The sequence below is a fragment of the Episyrphus balteatus genome, chromosome 1, assembly GCF_945859705.1.
Source record: "Episyrphus balteatus chromosome 1, idEpiBalt1.1, whole genome shotgun sequence".
In the NCBI taxonomy this organism is placed as follows: domain Eukaryota; kingdom Metazoa; phylum Arthropoda; class Insecta; order Diptera; family Syrphidae; genus Episyrphus; species Episyrphus balteatus.
Window position 1 is genome coordinate 111,054,981 of NC_079134.1, and position 15,752 is coordinate 111,070,732.

The following is a 15,752-nucleotide window of genomic DNA, read 5'->3' on the forward strand; positions in this document are numbered from 1 at the left end:
TAATTATTATTAAAATATTCTTGAGGATTTAAATTGAGTGTTAAAAAAAATTCGCTTTTGTATAATTGGACGTCAAATGTACCAAAGAAAAAGATCGGTTGTTGATGGACATGTTAATATTAAAATGTGTCTTTAATGTGACGTATTACACAGGTCGACAAAAATAAAAATATTTTTTGTGCTTGGGTTTAATTTGCACTTTTTGGGTTCATGGTGAACAAAAACAATAGATAATCACCCTTTCCCCTCCTAAGATTTGCTTTTGTAGTGTTGGGAGCAAAAATACAATTTTCATACCCTGTGAGTCTAACTCGAGTTTTATGAGCTATAGTGCAAGAACCGTGCATTGTACAAAAAAACTGTTAAGGTATAAAATGTAGACAATTGAAAGGTCTAAATTTTTACTAAAGCACTTTATTCGACTTAAATTATAGGAAAAAAGTAATGATGAATACAAGGGTTTTTTGCTCTGAAAAACCCTGTTTTTTGAGTTCAAACTGTAATATTTTTGAATTTAACTTCAACTTTGGAAACTTTTATACTTTTTTAAAAACTGCAATACTGGGATAAGTTTTAAAAATAATAAACCAGAGTCACACAATACAAACTTTTTTCGTCTTGTTGCTCTGAAATAAAAGTAAGAAATTGAGTTTTTACGAAACTTGAAACTGTTAATTAATTTGCAGAAAAATGGCTTATGAAATAAAAAATATTTTTATTAATTAATTGTTTCTTATTATTAAGCAATGTTTTATTGAAAGAATACTGTTGCAAAGTAGGGAAATTTCTAAAGAACTGCATATTTAATCGAAAACCGTAAGGATTTGGGCTGAAAAAGCTACCAAATTCTGAGAGATATTAAGTTTCGTTTGATCCATTATTTTCTAGACACCCTGTATATGCAACAAAATAATAAAAATACTATGCAAACAAATTAATTTAATGTTTCAATAAATAAAGAATTTCAATATGAATTAGTTTGGCTACAGTTTGGATACAGTTATTTTTGTAGATTAAAAATACCATCAGAGTGATTTACTTTTACCATAAATATTGAAAAAAGAAGGTATCAAATAATGCCTCTAGCTCCCATTTGAAAAAAAATTCGAACAAAACGAAAATTTCGATATAATTTTTCTTTTTTCTGCTTAATTTTCTGCTTAATTTTCTTCTTAATTTTCTTCTTTTTTTAATTTTTCTGAATATGAATATGACATAGCATTAAAATGAAGAAAACAAAACAAAAATCAGCCAAATCGGTTAAGACGTTCTCGAGTTTTTGCCAAAATTACGTCCGACAATTTTTGTAAAAGACAGATTTTCTTGAATACTGGAAATTGCTCTGCTGACCTCAACAGCAAATTAAAAATAAAAAGAAAAATGTTTTCCAGATGAGTATCAATATATCTATCATAATTTCATAGTCACAACCCATGCAAAAATTTCGTGTTGACCTGTGTTATCTTATTTGCGATTTAATGAAAAGTAAACAGTAAAAACACAAGCCTTAGGAAGATTAAGATGGGATTTATTTTGAAGCCATGTTATGTGGTACTCAGTATTTATGTAACTGTTAACAACAACAAACGATTATAACTTTTATTAATTACACTGTGCTTGAAAACGTAACTTTTTTTGCCCACAGATGGCGCTTTTATCTACTTAAGATAACTCGAGTATGCTGAACACGATGGCGTCCTTGGTTGGATCATTTAAGAAAGATTTTGGCCTCTGAAGTTTTCTGTTTTAAGCCAGAAATCAACCAAAACACCCATCATATATTTGGTATGTATTTCAGCACTTTTAGTGGCCTAACACCTTAAAACAAATTAATTATATGAAATTTTGATGATTTTTTGTAGGAAGTAACTTTAAACTAGTATCATTTTATTGTCACATTATATATAAAACTGGAATAATAAAATTTGAAGAAAATCGAAGCAAAATATGAAGTTTTTTCAAAAATAAAAGAGTTTTTGTTAAAAACTTGTTTAAAAGTTTCAAAATAATAATTTTATTGATGAAATATCTTCTACAAATTGTTATTCTACTAAAAGAACATTTATTTTATCTATAAACGCCGATATAAACCAATAAATATCAAATATAGGTATGATGGGTCTTTTCGTTGCTTTCTGGCTTAAAAGAGAAAACTTCATAGGCCAAAACCTTTCTTAACTAAGCCAACTTTGAAAAATAAATACGCCATGCATCGTGTTCAGCATAGTCGAAATATCTTTAGTAGATAGGAGCGCCATCTGTCGGTTTTTTGAACTAGCACAGTGTAGTGTTATTAATAATCCTTTATTGTTGAAGGGTCAAAAATATTTAAGTTTAAAAAAAAAAGTTCTCTAACCACAAACAAAAAACATTTGTTTATCCTTAGCAACCATTTGCTTGTGTTTTACTGAGGTATGTAAGTAGGTACTGAGTTGAAAAAACACGGCTTTAATCTCCATGATTTGTACGAGATTTACGCGACAAATCTTATGATTAAGAAAGATTTAGTGTAAATAACCATTCATTTAGATTTAGGTGACTTTGAAAACGAAACATTATGAAATAATAACTTTGCGGAAGTATTTTTTCGTACTTTATTTCAGAAATTCATCGAAAGTGCTGGAAAACAAACCTTTTTGGAAGAATCCCTAAGAGTGATTTATTTATTTTAATTCGTTAAAGACTAACGGGAATAATACTTATACGTTATACATATATTATCATAGCCGTAGCTAGGATTTCATTTCGGGAGGGGTTAGCTCAGACCGAGCAAAATTTTTGTTTATATATTTTTACATTTTGTAGAAGCCTTCCTACCCCTTATACAAAAAACTATTTCGTAAAATATCATAGATATTACACTGGCCAACAATTTTCAACTTTTCAAAATTTTCCAGAAAGATTTATATCAAATATTATAGATTTGGGCTCAGTAAGCTCAAAAATAATATTGGTTTCTTTCTATCAGCTCTAGTTTTTGAAATATTTAATTTTTCATATTTCATATCATTTCATTTTTCATAATTTTTAAGTTTTTCTTATTTTGAGCGTTTATTAAAATTTTCCAGAAAAAAATATATTAAACTCAATGTATTTGGGGTCAGTAAACCTAAAAATCACATTAATTTTTTTCTAGGAGCTCTATTTTTTGAAATATTAAGTTTTCCACAATTTGGGGGTAATTTCGTACTAATTTTAAAGTTATGCTTATTTTAACTGTTTGTTAACATTTTCCAAAATTTTTCTTATCGAATCTAATGCATTTGGGTTCACTAAGCCTTAAAATCACACTGGTTGCTTTCTAGGAGCTCTATTTTTTTTAAATATTTTAATTTTTCACATTTTTGGGGTAATTTCATACAATTTTTTTAGATTTTATTATTACAAGCGTTCTTAAAGTTTTGTTGGAAAAATTTGTTTCTAATGTAACGTATTTCGATTCAGTTAATTAAATAAAAATACAAAAAAAAAAACATTTCTTAAATAAAAAAAAATTTAACAAAAAAAATTGTATTTTCTATGCCTTTTCATGTATGAATAATTTAAAAACTAGAGCTGCTAGAAAAAAAAACAATGTTATTCTTGGAATCAGCACCCTAAATTTAAGAATTGATAAACAACGGTCTGGAAATTTTTTGTGTATTGGGGAGTGTTATCAATAAATCATAAATGGACTTTTTTCTCTCTGATGAGATTTATGTAAATTATAAATTAAACCCTGTAACCCCCCCTCCCCTAAATACGGCTATGTATATTATGTATTTAGTCTATTTATCTTATCTATCTATTTACCTATACTTTAAAACTACGTGATGAAATTCGAATAATTCCCATGGCAGATGACTGCAACTCAAAATGAAAGAGGGTATCCGTAATTCAGTTTTGAATACGGTTCAAGAAAACAAGAAAACAAAATGATTAATATCACTAAGCTTAATATAAAGATATTAAGTTATGTGATGTGTTGGACCTTTTCATGATATCAATACGATATATAAATACATTTGCCAATGAAGGAGCAAGGCTTAGTGACAAACAATTCACAATCATTTGTGTGTGCGTGTAATTCATATGAAAAAGTGCAAGGGACCTATTAATTTACCACCGAGTCCAAAGGACTAAGGAGAGATGCACTTTTTCATGACAATGATACTCTCGGAGGTTTTGTTAATGCCTCGCAAGAGGCAATACCCCTGAAAAATGCCACAGCAAAAAAGTTAAAATTAACTACTTCATATTTTATAGAAGCAAACGTGCGAGTGCAAGTACAAGTTGGAAAAGTGTTGTGCCTACAAACATAGAGACTTGTTTTTAAAAGAATTAAACGTTGTCAAGTCATAAAAAATTTTTTTCAGGGTGTTGCTTTAAATAAAAGTAAGAAATTATTATTATTATCAATTATTACTAATTATTATTAATTGTTCCAAATTATTAACCAATGTTTCAGTGAAAAAATTGTAAAAGACAAAAAACAATTATGAAAAGGGAGAGCAAGCTACAGAATTTCACTAGCCTTTATTTTGGCCTATTTCGTTTGAACCATTACGTTTGGCACACTCTGTATAAAAAAACGATTCTAAAAAACTATTTCATGATTTTTTTTTTCATTTTTAGAGGTTTTGTATATAAAAATAACACCCATTTAAAAAATGCATTGTATTATATAGCCCCATAGTCCGTCCATCTGACTTTTCAAATAGTTACAAATAACTGTATTGTAATAAATAAAACTGACTCTTTAATAGTTAATTAGTAAAAAACTTCGATTGACTATTAAAAAACACATATGTAGGCTCATAAGCAAAAAGAATGAGCTTTAGCTCTATCTCACTTATCAGTACCTACATTTTTTTTAGATATACATATTTCAAGAAAATGTACTAAAAAATGAGATACGAGTTTAAGCTCATTTTTTTTGCATTGGTACAAGTCATAAAACTATTTGTAGGTAAGTATTTAAAATAGTTACTCCGAAATCCCGATTTTAACAATGAAAATAGTTATATATGACTATTTTTTTCTGTGTGTAGGCAGGAAGGCAGGGATAAGATCCCAGACCTCTGGTGTCATAGTCCATCGCAACAACCATTGTGCTACGTAGCACAACGAAACGAATATGATATTTAATGATGATCCTGTGTGATTTTTGAAACGATTCAAAATTGGAGTAGATAAGACTAAGGTTTTATCTTATATGTAATAGCCTTATTTTATTGGTAACTGAGTACTGAGGTAACGGACACATTTACCAACAAAACACGGGTAATGTTGTTAAGAAGAGAATATATCCAATTTTAGGTCTAAATAATATCCTCAGATTTAATCGTATAAGCTTTTACAACATTAATTGGAGAACATTTTCTGCATGTTTATGCATTCATCATCATTGTTTCATTGGAGGTGGTAGTCTACTTGTAGATGTTTTGGTTAATCTCGAGTAGATACGATTTGTATTAATTCGTTGAAAGTGCGTTCCATTGAAAATCGCTAGTAAACTACTAGTAGTAATTCGCCACCTCCCAAAGGAACAGGGCTAATAAACACGGTTTAAATTATGTCCTCAAACATTTAATCTTTAATAACACTGGTCAGCAAAATTGAACTTTTTTTTGCCACAAGAACCAAGATATACTTTTCTAAAGATTTTTGATGTGCTGAACTCGAATCTTAAGTCAGAAAAATTTGATTGGCCTCCGTTTTTGAGGTTGCAACATATAGAAAAGTATATTTTGGTTCTTGTGGCAAAAACCTTGTTGACCAGTGTAATCGAACCTAGCGAGTTATCCGTCAAAGCGAACTATGTACATATCGTCCCGTTTCTGCTTGGACCTCGTAAGTACATTTTTATAAAAGATTTTTTTTTTCTGTTAAAGATCGCTCAAAAACTAACAGAAAGAATAGATGCAAAGGTTTAAGTGTAGAAATAACTCAATCAATATGCCTTAAACATAACTTCATTTCCCTTTGTTCAGTTCATATTTTTAATTTTGATAAAAATGTATATAATTATATTAATTTTAAAAACTGAAAAAAAATTGCTGTGTACCTACGTCGTTCAGGGAGAAACGGGACGATATGCCCAATTTCATATGAATCGGAGAGTATTGATGGATACCTCGCTAAAGTCGAATAATTTTGTATCAAAATATACTTAAATATATGTATGCAGGTACGTACACTGTACGTACCTGCATGTAATAAATTTTATTTTTTTCTTATTATTTTTAAAGCACTAAGGATCGGATTTAATTTTTAAATGTATGTGTACTTCGATTTCAATTGTTTTTATTAAACCTAGGTACTTGACGAAAATAGTGAATGTATACTAGTATAACTGAAAAACATTACATCTTTAAAATTAACGACTTATATAGACAAATTTAATTTATTGCTTGCTTAATTTTCTTCGAACTTGAATACATTTTCTTTTTCAGGATTACAAACATCAAAAAAACTTTAGCTAACTTGAGTTTAAAATAATTAAATGATTTGACACATTTTTTTTCGTAAAACAAAAGAGTAATAACAATGTTTATATTTTTTAAACGGTACCTGCCCATTTGCGTCAGTGTAGATAACATAAGATGCATTTAACGGTACTTTACTGGATGCTTTTTTAAATTAATATTATTTTTAATATAGGCAGAAATCAAAATTTTATAAACCATGCATTTTTAATTAAAAAAGCCATTCGTGTTGGCAGGAAACATATATTTGTTAATATTTGTTTAAGTATAAATTGAAAAGCAAATGAATATGGTTATTAAAATAATTCTTTTACAAATACATCAAAATATTTTTTATTTCAACAGCATTGAAATGATATTTTATAATAATCCATTCCAAATCAAAAAATAAAGTAAATATATATGTGCAAAGCAATATTTTTTGTGCAAAAATAATTACATGCAGGTTATAATATAATATGTGACAATATTGAATGAAGGTCAGCGACAGCAGCCAAGAACGTTGCATCATAGGCAGGTGTTGGGTTTGCAAAAGGATACATATTTGCGCATCACCCCAAAGATATTTGCGAGTATTCCAATTTGCCAATTTTTTTTTTATAAAATGTCAGTAAAAATAATTGGTTTCATGATGGAGTGTAACAATTCCATTGCCATTTTTTAGAAAAAAAGGTTAGAACGATGTTGTTTTTATTATTGTGATCCAGTTTGCGTTTATTTGAATGCAAAAGAAGAATTAGCCAGGGTTGGTAGCCGGTATAAGTGATTTGTATATGCACAGGTACAGATAAAGGAAGCCACCAGCCAAAAATTTGTTGTTTAGTGTTTTAGTTCAATAAAAGGATACAGTCATACAGTTGAAGGTTTTTGTGCGTAAGAGAAAGGCATGTAAAAAGTTTTAAAATAAACAGAAAAAATGAGAGCAAGAATCTTTTAAATTATAAATTATTATAATTATTTGCTTGTGCTTTTTGAAAGGTGCAAGATGGTTTCTAGGCTTAAGGAAAGCGTTCAGTAATTTTCTATCAAAATATTAAATTTATAAGCATAAAATCGTTTAAAATAAAAATGGAATGAAAACCTTTTAATAGAAAAAAATCGTGATGAAAGAGAATTGCATTTTTGACAAAACAGTAGGTATATTCTCTTTTTATCTTAATGCATAACCCCCGAAGGAGTTTATTTCAATTGTGGTGCAGAAATAAGGCCGCATATCTGACAAAAGTGAACATTTTGAAATGTTTTGAGAGAAGGAACTTTATGGAAACACATTAAAGAGTTATTTCAGAGAAATGAAGAATCAGTTCAACGGCAGTAAAGACAATGACCTGAACATCGAAAAAAAATTGGAATTTTATTTTTGTATTGAATTAATTCCGCTTACAATGCCACCTCACAACAGAAAAATGCCTGACAAAGTGACAAATGTGTTCTAAAGTGAGTTTATTTGATTGTGCCATATTCGCTTTATCACTGCTGAAGCTGAATATATGAGGTACGTTCTTTTTCTAACAATAGTAAACTATTGTTAACTATCATTAACTTTTGTCGTTCCTAAACTACAAAATAGTTACGATTTGTATTTATGTGACAGATGAACATCGTTCCTAAACTGGTTCTGAAGTATCAAACAGTTAAAAATCGTAACTATTTCCAACTCACCTCCATGATGTGAGTTGAACCCTCATGAGATTGTTGATGTGTCAAAGTGTATGTTTTGTTTACAAAACAAACTCAAAGATTTTTTTTCTTTTGAAAATGAGCGGAAAAAATGAAATTAAAAAGAGAGTTTTGTAATTTTTTGATGAAAGAGAATTTATTTTGAATAAAAAACATGATTTTTTGTTATAATAGTGGAAATAAAAGTATTCTCAAAGAAATTTAACTGGTGGTTTGACAGTTTAACAACACCTAATAATAAATCGTTCCTAAATGATTTGTAAAAAACCCAACAATTTCCAACAATGACACATCAACAATATTTTTTGACATAACAACCATAGTTGACCATTGTTAGAAAAAGAACGCACTTATGTCAATTCAATTCAACTCAACTAAAAAAGTCTTAATTCAAGATTTTATGATTAAGACTATGACTCAAACAACATAATATGGAAATAGAGAACAAGTTTGATTGACGAACCCAGGACCAAATAGTAGAATCAATATTAGGGCTCAATTATAGCTATCAGTAAAATCCATAAGTAAAAATTTTGTTTTGCTATTTTGAATATATTTGAAAATATATTTCGACTATTTCTTTCAAAAACAAACAATGTATTTAGTGTTAAATATAAAAAAAAACCATTTCGTTTTACTGATGCGTTTCATTTTTTTACTGTTCCGGTGCCATCATTAAAAAAAATTACTGATGTAATGATCAGTAAAAATGATCAGTAAAAAAATTTTTGGGGAGCGAATGTCAAATAAACATTTAATTTAATGACGTAAATTTACTTATTGCTATGAACGCTCATCAGTAAAACATTTCAGATTCCTGATGTTTCAATTTTTACTAATGGATTTTACTGATAGCCATAACTGAGACCTTACTGACTTGTTGAGTTAAAATTTGAAATATTGTAGAGTTAGTTCAAAATTAGCGAATTTAAGTGTTTCTACCAATTATATTGTTGTATCACATATCATGTATGTTATACAATTTTATCAAATAAATTTTATATTACTTTTTAAAAATAAACCATTCCGCATACTTATCTCTGCGAATGCACAGTTTTATTTAATGTTCCGACGGCGACAAATCTTTTTCCGTTTTCAATTAAAAGAACATTTTGAAACAGAATGAGTTCCGTTGGTGACGAATGTTAAAAGTGTTCGTTCTTTTATGAAAGTATTACCTGCTTACATACATAGGTACATAGGTATACATTTGTATACATTATTCAACTTTAGGTTAAAAATATACAAAAAACCTGAAAAAGCATAACATGAATATATATTTAATATTCTAAAATGTTTTAAAGCATAATTGCTAAGCGATATAAAGCCAGTATATAACAAACATTGAAAATTTAAAGCATAATACTTACTACAAAAAGCCTGGAAAAAATAATAAACTAATGAAACATACATTTGTTAATTAATTTTATTTTGGTAAAAAAGTAAAGGTAACCAACATTGTGACTCAAAGTTGTGTTCTTTTTTGTGTATTTTTAAGTGTGAATTCTTTGTGTTTGCATTTTATTTAAAGTAGGTGTGCTTTCATCCATTGTGTATTTATGTTTTCAATGTTAGATGAGTAACTAAGTGTTTTCTCCCTAAAAAAAGCAAATGATAAAATTTATTTTCTAAAATAAGGTTTGTATTATGTTTTTTATTTGTAAGCAAAATACACACGCACAAATATAGCTTGGATAATAATTGTTGGTTGACTTTCAGTAGCCATGCATCTTGCTCGCATATATATTTCCATCATCCATAGACATTTAGCAGGTTGAGGTTCACTTTTTTTTAGCAAAAACAAAAGTTTTTTTTTCTACAGAGAATATTGAGCATTTTCAATTTAATGAAAGGTGCCCTTTATAGCTAAAAAAACAAAGCGGTTGTTATATTATTTTCAACAAAATATAGGCAGGGTTATTTTAATTAAGATTTGCTTAATATTATTCCCAAAATAAATAAAAACTTTAAGCATTATTTTCAACGTTAGAATCGACCTGGAGAAATAAAAACAATTATTTGATTATTAATATTTTAAAATATTTAAAAACATACTTATTTTGATATTGTATATTTAATATAGTACCTATATAAATAATAAAAAAGCTATAAAATATAAGCTACAAACAGAGCAAATGTACTTTTAGTTTAACATCTTTGCCAAATTAAAATAATTAAAGTGCGTCTTACCTTAAAAATGTGCGACATTTTGTAACACCAACTTGAAGCTCCGATTTAATCAAATAAAAATTAAATTATTTACTTATTTTTGAACTTGGCGATTAACTGAAATTATAGCAAAATAAAAAGAAACCAATTTGTCTCTCGAAATTAATTATAGGTATGTACATACAAACTCACTATTGCGGTACAACTTCATCGGCTGAAAAATAAGAGCAATAAAAGGTACCAAAAAAGACGACTTTTAAATAGATCTATGCATTACTTCAAAACTAGAATTTTATTTCGTAATGTCACTTTTTCACACCTCGAAAACAACAAGGAAATTTCGTTTTCTGAAAACCGAAAATACAGTAGGAGTGTGTTATGGTTTGAAAAACCTAACCAAAAGTTATATACCATTTGAAACGATCAACTAATGGTAATTTACAAAGACTACATATTATTGAAGTGCCAATGATTATTATAAGGTATTTGTATGAAAAACTAGTCTTATATTTTAACGCCCTTCAAGTCTCTTACCTGACTTTTGTAATGTTTCCAGAAGTATTTGCTTAGTTAAGATTCAGCTTTGTTATAAAGAAAATTTCATTGCTGATTTCTTACAAGATATACATATGTACGTATGCTAACAATTTTGAAAGAAAATAATAAGATTCATAAATAATACGTACTATAAATTTAATAGCTACTTATTAATCTCTGATTTCTAAAAGTGAGTATACAACAATATATGTAGTAATAAAAGTGAGCAACAAATTATACCTAGTGACAACAAATGCAGTGCTAATGTTATTAATCATTACATTACATTATATCATTGTAGTCATATTTAAAAACTTAATCTGACTTTATACAAAATACCAACTTCCATTTATATTGTGTTCCAATAATTTTTAAATTAGTTGACATTATTTTTCGCGCAATTAGCAACAGTGAGATTTAAAAACTACAAACTACAACTGCCCTGATTATTAAAAATAGAGTTCAACTTAAGAGAACGCATTATTATTGTGAAAATCCATTGCAAAAAATAGGAACGTTACGCTAAGACCTCTCTGACTAAACGCCATGCGTTGCTGGAACTGAAGCTGTGTTTTTGGCATTGCCATCCGTATCCGCAGCTACCGCTTATAATAGAAGGTGCATTTAAATTTTTTGTTGAATGTTAGGCGTGCTTTTTTGGCAAAGTTAACCGCAGTAGGGTTTCCCAAACATCAACACTGAACAAAAATGTATATGCATGCACCAAGATAAAGGAAAACGTAAACTTATACACTTCGTCAAAATTCTATCCCCAGCTTGGTTTAGCTTGTATTCCTATCGGCAGCTGCCAGTTGTTTTTGTAATGCATGTAATCGCCAACACAGCTGTTGATATTAGCGAAATTCTACTTGCGGATAGCCTTGCCAAAAAAGAAACCTATAATAACAATTTTTGAGATTTTAACTGGATCACATGGATCAGAATGACTGGGAAGCACCACTTACATAAAACACATTAATTTACTACCATAACAAATAAAATCACCATAGCTCAATATAAACTAGCGTTATACGATCTTTGGTGTTTTATTTAATCTCGGTTTCATGCGAATAAACCAGAAACAATTTCTGAGCTCAAGGCTTAGATAAAAAAGTGGTCAATTATTCAACGCTGCAACGTATATTTTTTTCCAATTCACATAAGCGAAATATTATTTGCTTCACAATGCAATAAAATACCAAAACTAATTAAAATAATAATTGTTTTTAATGTAAAATTAATAATTGAAACACCCTATTATTAAACACTGTCAAACTAATAATAACAACTTCCAACATTTAAGAGATTTTATAGAGGGATAATAAGTATCTACATACCTAGATTCTAGATTCTACATACCTAAATAGTTTTATTTTAAGTTAGAAAGAAAGGTTAAGAAGTATAAGATAAAACTCATAATCAAAGAAGTAGCGCCAGATTGTCTTATTTGAGAATAAATATATTATGTACCAAGAAATAAGGTCCATATTTTTCTAAGAAAATTTAAGAGCAATGAGAAATATGTATGATAGATCTATTTTACCTTGACCAAGTAGAAAAATTTTGGTAAAGCCCATTTTCGCCGACGGCGCACGGTTACCCATATTAGTTTCAAATTTGAAATTATTTATCACTTCAAATTTAAAATTTGTATGGTAATTATCTCATTTTCCCTTTCGAAACAGGCAATTATGTTAGCTATCTAGCCCAGTTCGAATTGTAATCTACTACTTAAAGCAAGGCTGACTTAAGTGATCGAAATAATACTAGCAAAAAGTTGAAAATTGAAAATTTTACTAATTTTGTAAAACATTCTACTTATAGTAGAAGATCCCGCCAATTTCTGCAATACTCGAAACATTTAACGCAACAACAAAGAACCCATCCATAGAATTTTGTTTTGTTTTCGATAATCTAATAAAAAATAGAAGGTTTTATGTACAAAAATAGGAAACACAAAGTTGTATATCAATAATATTATGGGTAAATTTTTTACTGACCAAATAGAGAATAACAAAGTTCTATCAGCCAATTTTGCTACATAGAACCTTGTAATTCTCAAAACATCCACATTTTGGTTCATAGAACTATAGTTTTTTGCGTTTTACGCTTGATGGGGTGAATTATGGTACTTGCACATATGCTCATTCGATAGCGCTTGAAAATACGAATCCAACGATACCCATAACTCATTTTTTTTGTAGAATTGGCGTTTAGAACCCTATAATTCTGGGCCGACGCCGACGCTGTCAAAGTATAAGGTTACAAACAACGCTTTAAAATTATTTTTTTTGAGTTTTTTTTTCGACTACAGCACCCTGTAAGAACAAGATGTTTTAGTTTAGATTCTACATGTTATTTATATTTAAAACAAAAGGATTTCTCTTTTGAATTGATAACACTGGTGAACAAAATTAAACTTTTTTTTGTTGCCGTAATAAAAATATACTTTTCTGAAGGTTTTCGGTGTGCTGAACTCGAATCCGAAGTAAAAAAATTAATCAGCTCCTGTTTTTGAAATATTACCATTAGAAAATGCTGTACTTCGGACATTATTTTGTTTGAGCATATTTAGTAACGGTTTCTATAAGAACTATTTTCCGTCTCTCAAGACCTTTTTAAATCTTACCGATATCTTTTTTACAGCCCGAGATATCCTAATTTTTTTGGCATTTTATATATTTACCATAGAAATTTTATAACGCCATTATCTCCTTTATTATACATAGGTATAGGCATTATAGACATGAGACATCCCATAAGAATTGTGTATGATCGACAACTCACTCATGCCATTTTGACATAAGCTTATGCGAGCTCATGCCTATTACATTTGGGCCTTACTGCTATTTAAACTGTTAATTTATAACAGCTTTGAAGTTTGAACGACATGTGCAAGTCTTGCTCAATTCAATTCTACACACTACACAACAGACAACATGCAAGTAAATTAAACTGAATAAAGGGACGTGCTTTGGATGTGTCAATTAGGTTAAATAATTAGCCCAGGATAAATTTTTCACATTTATTTGTGTATTGTATATATCGCATTTAGTTTTGTTTAAATTAAGCTGATTCAAATCGGCTAAGTTTTTGACATTGCATAGGTAGGAACACTTTTTTGAAAATTTTTCTTTAATATTTTTTAAGATGGACTGAATCAGCAATATTATTTAGGTACATAGATACAAGAAACTATATTTTTTCAGGATTGTTGGATTGTCTTAGTTTTAAACAAAATACAAAAGCACATTATAACTCCTTAAATTTGATGTTTATTTGAAGTTGAAAAAGTCAAAATTAAAAAAAAATACTTTTTTGTATTTAAGTTCATTTTTTTTTTTTAAATTTGAATTACAAGGTAAAAGTTTTTTTTTTAATTGAATGCTCTATTTAGTTCTTAGTCAAATCCTTAAAAATAGATGCAAAAAACTATTCTAGTTTTTCAAAAATGAAAAAAAAAAAGATAGGAACTTTTATATTTGTTTTATTTGGAAAAATTTGTGTAATGGTTATTTATCCAACAGATTTGTAAGTTCTAATTACACTTAGGACTCGGAATCAACCCCAAGAACGTAGTGGTATTTTGGCTCCCCTTTTTGGGTTTTTTTTGTTTATTTTTGGTGTTTTTTTTTTTTAATGTTTTTTGCCATTTTTAGAGTTTTGTATTTTTTTTTATTTTTATATATTTTTAAAGTTGTTTTTATTACGTTCTGAATATTTCAGGACTATTTTTGAAATGTAAGAGTTATAATGTTACGTATAATAGAAAAATATTTCACATTACATAGATTTCAGGACAGCTTAGGTCCTCAGGGACCACAAAACCTTTTCTCGATTTTTATCGTGAAAGCCATTTTTCATGAATCCATGTTAACTTTTCGCGTTAATTTAAAAAAGAAGACGTCCTGATCAGCAGCGTGTTACCGTGACCTTTTTTCCATTTGCTTTGAGGCTAATTTTTTTTATTTTAAAAAAAATTTGGAGAAAAGATACATCTTCCTTGAATCTCAAAAACTAAGATACTTTTAATCATGCGGTTTTTGTTTTTGACTTAAAATCAATGAGAGCATCGATTTGTGTAAAAAATTTTACCTTTATTAAAAACAATTGAATAAAATAAACTTAAAGAAAAAAAAATATTTTTTTCTAAAATGATTACCTTAAAACTAAATATCTCAAAAACTATTTACTCAATCAACTTCAAATAAACATCAAATTCAAGAAGTATATTTTAGCTTTCCAAAAAGGTATAGGACATTATATTGTGCTTTTGTTTTTTGTTTAATTTTTTTCCCCATTCTAAGTCAAATGTACATGTACATATACATATCGCACCCTCAGTGCAAAAGAGATAATTCAAAAAATGACATTTTTAAGATAATGATGATAAAATGTTGCTTTTTAAATTTATCTTTCTTTTGAAGGGCTTGTTGTTAACATGAACGAAAAATTCGAAAGATTATGACTGTTTTTATCCAATTCCTACTATATTAAAAGTCAAACTCTTTCCCAGTTTCCAGTGCAAAACAGAGCTAACACAAAATGCTCACCTTTTTTCTTCAGTAATTTTCAATGAAAGAAAGAGATAATCCAAAATAGTCCCATAAATCACTCTGATTTTCTCATTTTGAAAAAAAAAAAAAAAATCTATGCAAAACAGAGACATTCCAAAATAATCCACTTCAAACAATTCTTGGTTCCAATGCAAAACTGATACAAAACAAAAATATTTAATTTTTCTTATTGCTAAAGAGCGATAAACCAAAATAGTTCTCCTTTTTTATCTGAATGTTTCCATGCAAAAGAGCGACAATAGAAAAAAGATTTTTTTTTCTAATTATTTATATTATTTAAACAAATTTAAAAAATAAATTTATTAAAAATACAAAATATGTA